The sequence below is a fragment of the Mesocricetus auratus genome, unplaced genomic scaffold (assembly GCF_017639785.1).
Source record: "Mesocricetus auratus isolate SY011 unplaced genomic scaffold, BCM_Maur_2.0 Super-Scaffold_100009, whole genome shotgun sequence".
In the NCBI taxonomy this organism is placed as follows: domain Eukaryota; kingdom Metazoa; phylum Chordata; class Mammalia; order Rodentia; family Cricetidae; genus Mesocricetus; species Mesocricetus auratus.
In genome coordinates, this window is record NW_024429193.1 from 61,943,815 (window position 1) to 61,952,851 (window position 9,037).

Consider the following 9,037-nt stretch of genomic DNA (forward strand, 5'->3'; position numbering starts at 1 on the left):
TCTTTTTTTTTTTTTTTTTTTTGGTTTTTCGAGAAAGGGTTTCTCTGTATTGCCTTGGAACACAACAACTCTTATAAAGGAAAACATTTAATTGGGGCTGGCTTACAGTTTCAGAGGTTTAGTCCATGGTCATCAGGGTAGAAAGCTTGATGGTGGGGGCAGGCACACATACTGCTGGGGAGGTAACTGAGAGTCGTACATCTGGACCCAAAAGCAGCAGGAAGAAAGCTTCTGAAACCTCAAGCCCACGCTCAGAGACACACTTCCTCCAACTAGGCCACACCCACACCAACTATTAGGAGGCCATACCTCCTAATAGTGCCACTCCCTATGGACCTATGAGGGCTGTTCTCATTCAGATCACCACACATGGGGCACACATACATCCATGCAAGCAAAATGCTCATATAGACGTTCAAAAACAGAAGCATCTCCCTCAGTACTTCCCTCATACTGCCTGTGTGGTTCCTTCTCAGTACTTCTCACTGTTATTACTCAGTCTGTGGCATGAACCTGTGAGTTCCAGTGATGGCAGCCCCTCGACTGTCTGATACATGGTATTACACCAACACTTTTACAGATGGATGGAGAGGTGAGGGTGGTTGGAAGGCTGGGTTACAGGGTATGTGTCTCTTGGTCTACAGAGTGGCACAAACACAGATGAATTCCAGGGTTAGAAAGAGGGAGAGGCAGGACTTGAGATCTGGATGGAGGTCAGATGTAAGGGAAAGCATAGATTCTAGAGACTTCCAAGGTTTCTTGCAGGAAGAAGCAATGTTTGGATTATTCATGAATGCAGGAGGGAAGCAGTGGTGCACCAGAACTGAGGGATGAATTGGTTCAAGCTTGCATGGCTTTGCAGTTGGGTCATGGAGGTATTACTGTGAAGAGTTTCAGTGGCAAAGGCAGAAGTCAGCAGTGAGCCTGGCAGCGGCTGCAAGATGAGGTGTGTGGAGAGGCACCACACGGCTTGTGTAGGTGGCCTTCTGGAGACAGCTACCCCTGTCTTGACCTCAATGACTAAGATGAAGTCCTGTTAAAACCCAGCTAAGCAAACTGGAGGTGGGGTTGCACGCCTTCGATCCTGCACTCCGGAGTGGAGGCAGGATTTAGAGAATAGTTTGCTCTCTGTTGATGTGATAAAACATTCTGACCAAAGGCAGCTTGGGGAGGAAAGGGGTTATTTGGCTTACATGTTCCAACCACAGTCTGTCACCAAGAGAAGTCAGGGCAGAGCTCAAGGCAGAGGCCATGGAGGAATGCTATCTACCTGCTGCTCATGGCTTGCTCAGCCTGCTTGCTTCTACAACCCAGGACCACCAGCCCAGGCACAGCACCATCCACAGGGAGCTGGGCCTCTCACATCCATCACCAACCAAGAAAATGCACCTTGCCTATAGGCCGCCTAATAGGGGCATTTTCTCAACTGCGGTCCTTCCCATATGACTCTAGTGTCAAGCTAATGTAAAACCAGCCAGGGTAAGTGGTCACTGCAAAGACCAGCAGCATTTAGAGCAGGCTTTTAGAAAGGGACATGATGGAGCTTCTAGAGATTTGCTATTTTCATCTCCTCTGCTCTATTTTACTTTTAGGCTTACAGAGTTAGGAGCCTCTGTAACTGCTGTTCAGATGGGATCTGATATTCCAGAACAAACTGAGAGCTGATAAGGGGCTGGGTGGTAATGGTGTAAGCCTTTAATCCCAGCACTCAGGAGGCAGAAGCAAGTAGATCTCTGTGAGTTTGAGGCCAGCCTGGTCTACAAAGTGAGTTCCAGGTTACCTCAATACCCTGTCTCAAAAAAAAAAAAAAAAAAAAAAAAAGAAGCTGATAAAGGCATCTTCCAGGCACCCAGCTTTGTCACCTAGTGACCTAAAGAGATTCTGTGCCAGGGCTTCATCCCCCCAGTGGACAGAAGCTCTCACTCAAACTTGCAGTAAGAATCACTCAGGGTTGATTTCCCCTTTGTTTACTATTCACCCCTGTGATCATTTCCCGAGTGCCGGGACCCATTCTGTATCTGTGACGCAAAGTCCTGGGCACATCCTTCAAGGGAGGTAAGCCGTCTTGCTGCTTTCTCAGGCTGGAAGGAAGGCAGTAGCTAGAAAGCAGGGCACCTAGTCTTGACGCTCTGGTTTCTACTGCCCTCCTGTGGGCATTGCTACGAAACCAGGTGACATCCATTCCAGAACAAAGTCAAGATGTAGCAGAGGAGGAACCAGGGCAGAGTGAGGAATAAACATTTTCATATTTCTGTCTTTTAAAAACCTTTTTTGAGACAAGCTTTCTCTGCGTAGTCTTGGCTGTCCTAGAACTCCTTATGTAGACCAGGCTGCAGAGATCTGCCTGTCTTTGCCTTCCTAGTGCTGGGATTAAAGGTGTGCCATCATGTACACCTTCAGATTTCTTGTTTTTAAAACATTAGTTTCTTTTTAGCTGGACAGTGGTGGCACACACCTTTAACCCTAGCACCTGGTAGGCAGGGGTAGGTGGATCTCTGTGAGTTCAAGGCCAAAGCTACACAGAGAAACCCTGTCTGGAAAAAAAAAACATCTATTTTTGTGTGAAGTCTCCTGGAACTGGAGTTCCAGGTAGCTGTGAGCCGCCATGTGGGTGCTGGGAACTGAACCCAGACCTTTTTGTGAGAGCAGCCAGTGTTCTTAAAACCCTGAGTCATCTGTCCAGCTCCCCATTTTCAGAATTCTGAAGTAGAAAGTTTTGGAAAATAGAAACAGGGCTTCACTTGTTGGCAGTGCTGCCTCACTGAGTATCTGGATGCTTCCTTCTCCTCCTTCGCCTAAAAAGAAGAGAGAGAAATTTATTCTGATTTTATATCTATGAATGTTTGGTATGCATGTGTGTATGTTCACCAGGTGTGCCTCATACCTGCAGAGGCCAGAAGAGGGCACCAGATGTCCTGGTATTAGGAGTCATAGACAGTTGTAAGCTAGTCATGTGGATACTGGGAATTGAACCTGGTTTCTGTGCAAGAGCTCTTTAAGCAATTTGATCTCTCTAGCTCCAGTGCTTGCTTCTTAAATATAGCTGAGGGGAGAGCCTGCAGGTTGATTTCCCCATCATATATTATTCATCACCGTGATCATTTATTTACCACGTCCCAGGACTGATCATTCATATAATCGTGAGGCAGTCTTGACACACCCTCTCCTGAAGGAATTCATAGTCTAGTGAGTGAAAACAGATAAAGACAGTTTCAAAATAAAACACAACACTCCCAGTGCACTCCGGACCTGGAGTATTCAACAAGGTCCACCTGATGTATCAGGAGAGGCTTTGGCGTGTACACCGTGTGCTCTTTCCCTCCAGCTGGTGCCTCTGAGCTGGTTAGGGTGAGAAGATGTCTTAGGGAGGCATTCCTCTTGTGTTCAAAGGCTGTGGAGTAGGGGCTGAGGTGTCCTTGAGAACCTGCCCCCACTACTTGCCCAGGTACCAACTCCAAGTGCCATTGAATCTTCGGTGCCTGACTGTGTCCTGGCTGAGCCCTTTCCAGGACTGCCCAGTGCCTATGTGGGGACTCACAACCATCTGTAACTCCATTTCCAGGGATCTTATGTCCTATCCTGGACTAGGTAGGCATGCTTGTGGTATACACAAGGGCATGCAGATAAAACACTCATCCACATAAATTAATCTTAAAAAAAAAAAGAAAAGCTGCCAGGCATTGGTGGTGCAGGAATCACCTGTAGATTCACCGTCAACCAGATCCCGGCATTGGGAGGCAGAACCTGTGAGTGCCAGACACTTTGTGTTGGTTGCACAGTGTTCACTGTGCCGAGTGGGGAAGGGTGCCTGGGAAAGCAGATGCTGCTGGAGAGAAATAGATCTGGTTTGAGAAATAGATCAGGTTTCATAAGGATGTGGCTGGAGGTAATCAATACACTGGAGAGAGACAATAAAAGCTAAGGGTGATTGATCACCAATTAAAAGCTAAGCGTCTGAAGTCCTCAAGCTACAAAGCCAAGTCTGCAAGACAGGGCTCCACATGGAACTCTACCCCCAGCTTTACAAAGGCACCCAGACCTCCTGCATCTATAGGGCCCAAAACACTGAGCACAAAGCCCAGGGCTTGATGGTGGTCTCCATCAGATTCTCCCTCATCCTTTGGGCCTGCAAAGGTGCTACTTCTTGTTCAAGGTACCACTGCTTCCTGGCAAGATAGCCCTTCCTCCCCCTCCCCTTTTTGCATGAGTATATATATGTGGATACATGTGCATATGTATATAGAGACCAGAGGGCAACATCTGTTGTCTTCTGTAATTGTTTCTCCACCTTACATGTCTGACTTTTTTACCTGGGTGCTGGGATCCAAACTCAGGTCCTCATGCTTGCAGCAACTTCACTGTGCTTTGCTGCCTGAGCCGTCTCCCCAACCCCTCACACGCTCCTTTTTAAATTTATCTCACCTCCACTTGTGACCTCCAAGCAATAATTAGGATTAAGTCTCATCAAAATCCAGCTAACCAAACCAGGTGGGGGTGTAACTTCAGGAAGTGGAGCCAGGAGGATCAGAGAGGAGCTCAAGGTCTCCCTTGGCTACACATGAGTTAAAGGATGCTGGAGGCCCTGTCTCAAAGGCAAACCCAGTGGATAAAGCATTTACTGATGAACTGATCACCTGAGTTGGATACCGGGATCCACATGAAAAGGACAGCCAGGGCTTTGCAAAGAGACCCTGTCTCAAAAAACAGAGAAGGAAGGGGGGAGGGGAGGGAAGAGGAAGGGAAGAAAGAGCTATTGATTGATTGAAGGCCTCAGAGCTAGTAGAGAGCTTAGCCAGCATGTACCATTTATAGGCTGGGGATGGAAGAGAATAGTTGGGTTGGGATGCTGAGGATACAGAACTGAGGAGAGCAGGGTTATACCATGGTTTCTGTTTGAGTCACTCCCTGACATCTCTCAATGATGGACTGTTACCTGAAAGTATGAGCCACGTAAATCGTTTCTTCCCCTATGTTGCCTTTGGTCAGCAACAGGAAGGGAAGTAGAACAACATCCCAAAGAATGTTACGTGAAGTCAGAAATGTCACCAAATGAATATGTTCCATTAGAGAACCCCAAAGACATCTTTACTGATACGGTAAATGTCTCTTCATTTAGGCCTCTGACCAACTTATAGTTTTCTGTAGTCAGACCTTTCTGAACCACCAGCTAGCTCCCAAATAACCACACAAAGACTTATTATTAATTATAGATGCTTGGCCTATATCATAGTTTGTTACTAACTAGCTCTTACGACTTAAATCAATCCATGTTAACTTATGTGCTGTCACGTGGCTCATGGCCTGTTATCTCATTCTGCTCATCCTGCTTCCTCTGCATCTGGCTGGTGACCTTCTTCCCATCAGTCTCAGTCTGGCTTTCCCCCCTAACCTCTTCCCGCATACTTATTGGCCAGTTAGCTCTTTATTAAACCAATAAGAGCAAAACATCGGGGGCTGGAGAGATGGCTCACAGGTTAAGAGCACTGGCTTCTCTTCCAGAGGACATGAGTTCGATTCCCAGCAACCACACGGTGGCTCACAGCTCGATGCCCTCTTCTATGCAGACAGAACACTGAAATGTAGTAAATCTTAAAAAAAGCAAAACATCTTCACAGTGTACAAAAGGATTACTTCACAGCAGTTTTCCTTTGTATGTGTGTGCACCTATGCATGTGGGTACATGTGTGTGTGTGTGCATAAGTCACAGATCAATGTGGTTCTTTTCCTCTTTTGCGCTCCATATTATTTTTTGATCAGGGTTTCTGACTAAATCTAGAATTCACTATGTCAGTTAGACTGGCTGTCCAGCAACCCATGGGAATCTACAGGTTTGTGTTTAGATAGTTTTTCTACCCAGCCTAGAACCACCTGCCTGGGAAAGGGTGCTGCCCATAGTGGGCTAGGTCCTTCTGCATCCATTAACAATCACGACAATCCCCACGGCCAGTCTGGTCTAGACACTCCTTTGAGACGCTCTCTCAGATGATTCTAGGCTGCATTAATTTGGCAACTAAAGCTAACCAGTACACATGCCTACATCTATCTATCTATCTATCTATCTATCTATCTATCTATCTATCTATCTAGACATGGTTTCTCTATGTAGCCCTGGCTTGTCTTGTAGACCAGGCTGGCCTCAAACTTAGAGATCCACCTGAGATCTGCCTGCCTCCTGAGTGTTGGGATTAAAGACATGGGACACCATGCCCAACCCTTTATTTGTTTGTTGAGCCAGGGTCTCAATATGTAGTCCAGGCTATCTTTAAACTTCCAACCCTGCTGCCCCGTCTCCCAAGTGCTAGGCTTACAGGCCACCACCACACTCTTTTTTTTTTTAAGATTTTATTTATTATGAATACAACATCCTGCCTCCATGTACATCTACACATCAGAAGAGGGCACCAGCTATCTTTATGGATGGTTGTGAGCCACCATGTGGTTGCTGGGAATTGAACTCAGGACCTCTGGAAGAGCAGTCAGTGCTCTTAACCTCTGAGCCATCTCGCCAGCCCCACCACCACACTCTTTTGAGCCACTTCCACACCTCTTCCACCACACACTGCCACAGAAGTCCTGTCATTTGTCATTTAATGGGAGCCCTGGCTTTTTCTCAGAGCCATCCTATAGAAAATAACACCAAGTAGGACCCTTGTCAGTATACTAAGTCTTACATCATGGGAAGATGACCCATACAGTATATGCCCAGTATATATATGAACCTGTATAATAAGCCTAACATAATATATGGAGGAGACACAGTAACCGGAGAGCTCAAGAGAAAGATCTGTCAGAATATAGAGACAGCAGCAGGGCACACCACAGATCACTTCAGGGAGCAGCACCATAGATCACTTTATTTGTAGAGATTTAGTGTAGAGCTTGCTGTATACAAATCCAATATTCTTTTTTTTTTTTGGAAAATTTCTAGTATTCCCACAACCCCCACCCCAAACATGTCACCTACAGTTGGTCAGATGTTGGTTTAGAAACTGCACATACAAGCCTTTAATCCCAGCACACAGGAGGCAGAGGCAGGTGGATCTCTGTGAGTTCAAGACCAGTCTGCTCTACAGAGTGAGTTTCAGGACAGCTAGGGTTACAAAGAGAAACCCTGTCTTGGGGGGACCTCACATACAGGGGCCAGCTGTGCAGGAACTGGAGAGGCTGCAAAGTGTGACCATCTGCCACCTGCCAGCCAGAGACTGGAAAGTCAGTGTGTAATTCAGTGAGTCTGAGGCTTGGGTTCAGGGGAGCTGATGGTATAACTCTCAGTTCAACAGGAGGAAAGAGAAGCCTCAGCTTAAGCAGGTGGGAAGCAAAATGAAACCAGCCAGCCAGTTTTATTCTGTTGAGCTTTTCCACCAATGGGGAGAAGGGGCTTTGCTGGGTCTCTCCTCACACCTGCACTTCCGTTTCTGCTTTAACTATGTATTATTTCACCTGCTTAGAAACGAGCTTTCTAAAAATTTATCTTTTGAGCAATTTTATACACGGATACCATTAATTGTGATCATAATTCCCCTCACCACCTCGTCTCCTACTGCTGATCCCTTATTTTTTCTAACCAATCACGTCACTTTCATTTCTCTTTTCTCTTTTCTTTTTTTTTTTTTGGTTTTTTGAGACAGGGTTTCTCTGTGGCTTTGGAGGCTGTCCTGGAACTCGCTCGGTAGTCCAGGCTGGTCTCGAACTCACAGAGATCCGCCTGCCTCTGCCTCCCGAGTGCTGGGATTAAAGGCGTGCGCCACCAACGCCCGGCTTTCTCTTTTCTTTTTTTAAAAAAGAAAATAACCATACACCTTTAATCCCAGCACTTGTGAGTTTGAGGCTAGCCTGGTCTACAGAGTGAGTTCCAGGACAGGCTCCAAAGCTACGGAGAAACCCTGTCTCGAAAAACAACATGACCATGAAAGTATTCAAACAATATTTTTTATGTGCATGACTATTTTGCTTACATATGTATGGGCACCATATGCATGCTTTGTGTGACCAGAGATAGAAGAGGGCATCAGATCCCCTGGAGCTGGTGTTATGGATGGTTGTAAGCTGGTACATGAACACTAGGAACTGAGCCTGGGTCCTCTGCAGGGACAAGTACTCTAACCACTAAGCCATCTCTCCAGCCCCATCTTTTTTAAAAATGTTATTTATTTTTACATGTGTGTTTTGTCTGCATGTGTCTACCATGTGTGTACAGTGCCTGAAAGCGCACCATTCCTGTGCAGGAGCAGTACTCTTAACCCCTGAGCCATCGCTCCACTCCCTCATGCTTTTTTTTTTTGAGACATGGTCTAACTGTGTAGTCCTGGCCGACCAGCAGCTGGCCGCCAACTCATAGGAAGATCCCCCGGCCTCTGCCTCTTCAGAGTTGGGATTAAATGTGTATGGCATCATGCTCTACTCCATTGTCTTTTTGTGTATGTAGGTTTTGTGCAGGTAGTAGTAATTATTGCTATTCACAACAATGGCTGTGACATGTTTAGATTGTAGCATCTCTAGCACTCTTCCCTCTCATCCCTACCCCCAATCTTAGAACTGTTCTGTTCTATTCCTCAGTGTACCCTAGTCTTAGAGGAGGCGACAGAAGCATCCCACTCAGGGTTGGACATTCAACAGTCATTCCACACTGAAGTTTAAGCCCCTAAACTAGTGCTGCTCTCAGCTTTGGGCAAGAAACTAATTGTGGGCAGTGCTTAATATATAGACTAGTAACTGAAAACAAGTGCTTTTTGTGTGTGTATGGGGTGGGTGGTGGTGGAACATGCCTTTAATCCCAGCACAGGGGAGGCAGAGACAGGCAGATCTGGTCTACATAGTGAGTTCCAGGCCAGCCAGGGCTACACAGAGGAACCCTGTTTCATGGGCAGGGGTGGCACATGGCATCGGTCCCAGCACTAAGGAGGCAGGGCTAGGTGATCTCTATTCTTGAATGACCTCAGGCTTATCCTTGGCCCAAAGTCAGGAGCTGGTTAAGAAATAATACAGAAGTTCTTTCTCCTTTTAAGCTTCTTTAATGCAGCTTCACTTTCTCCATCAG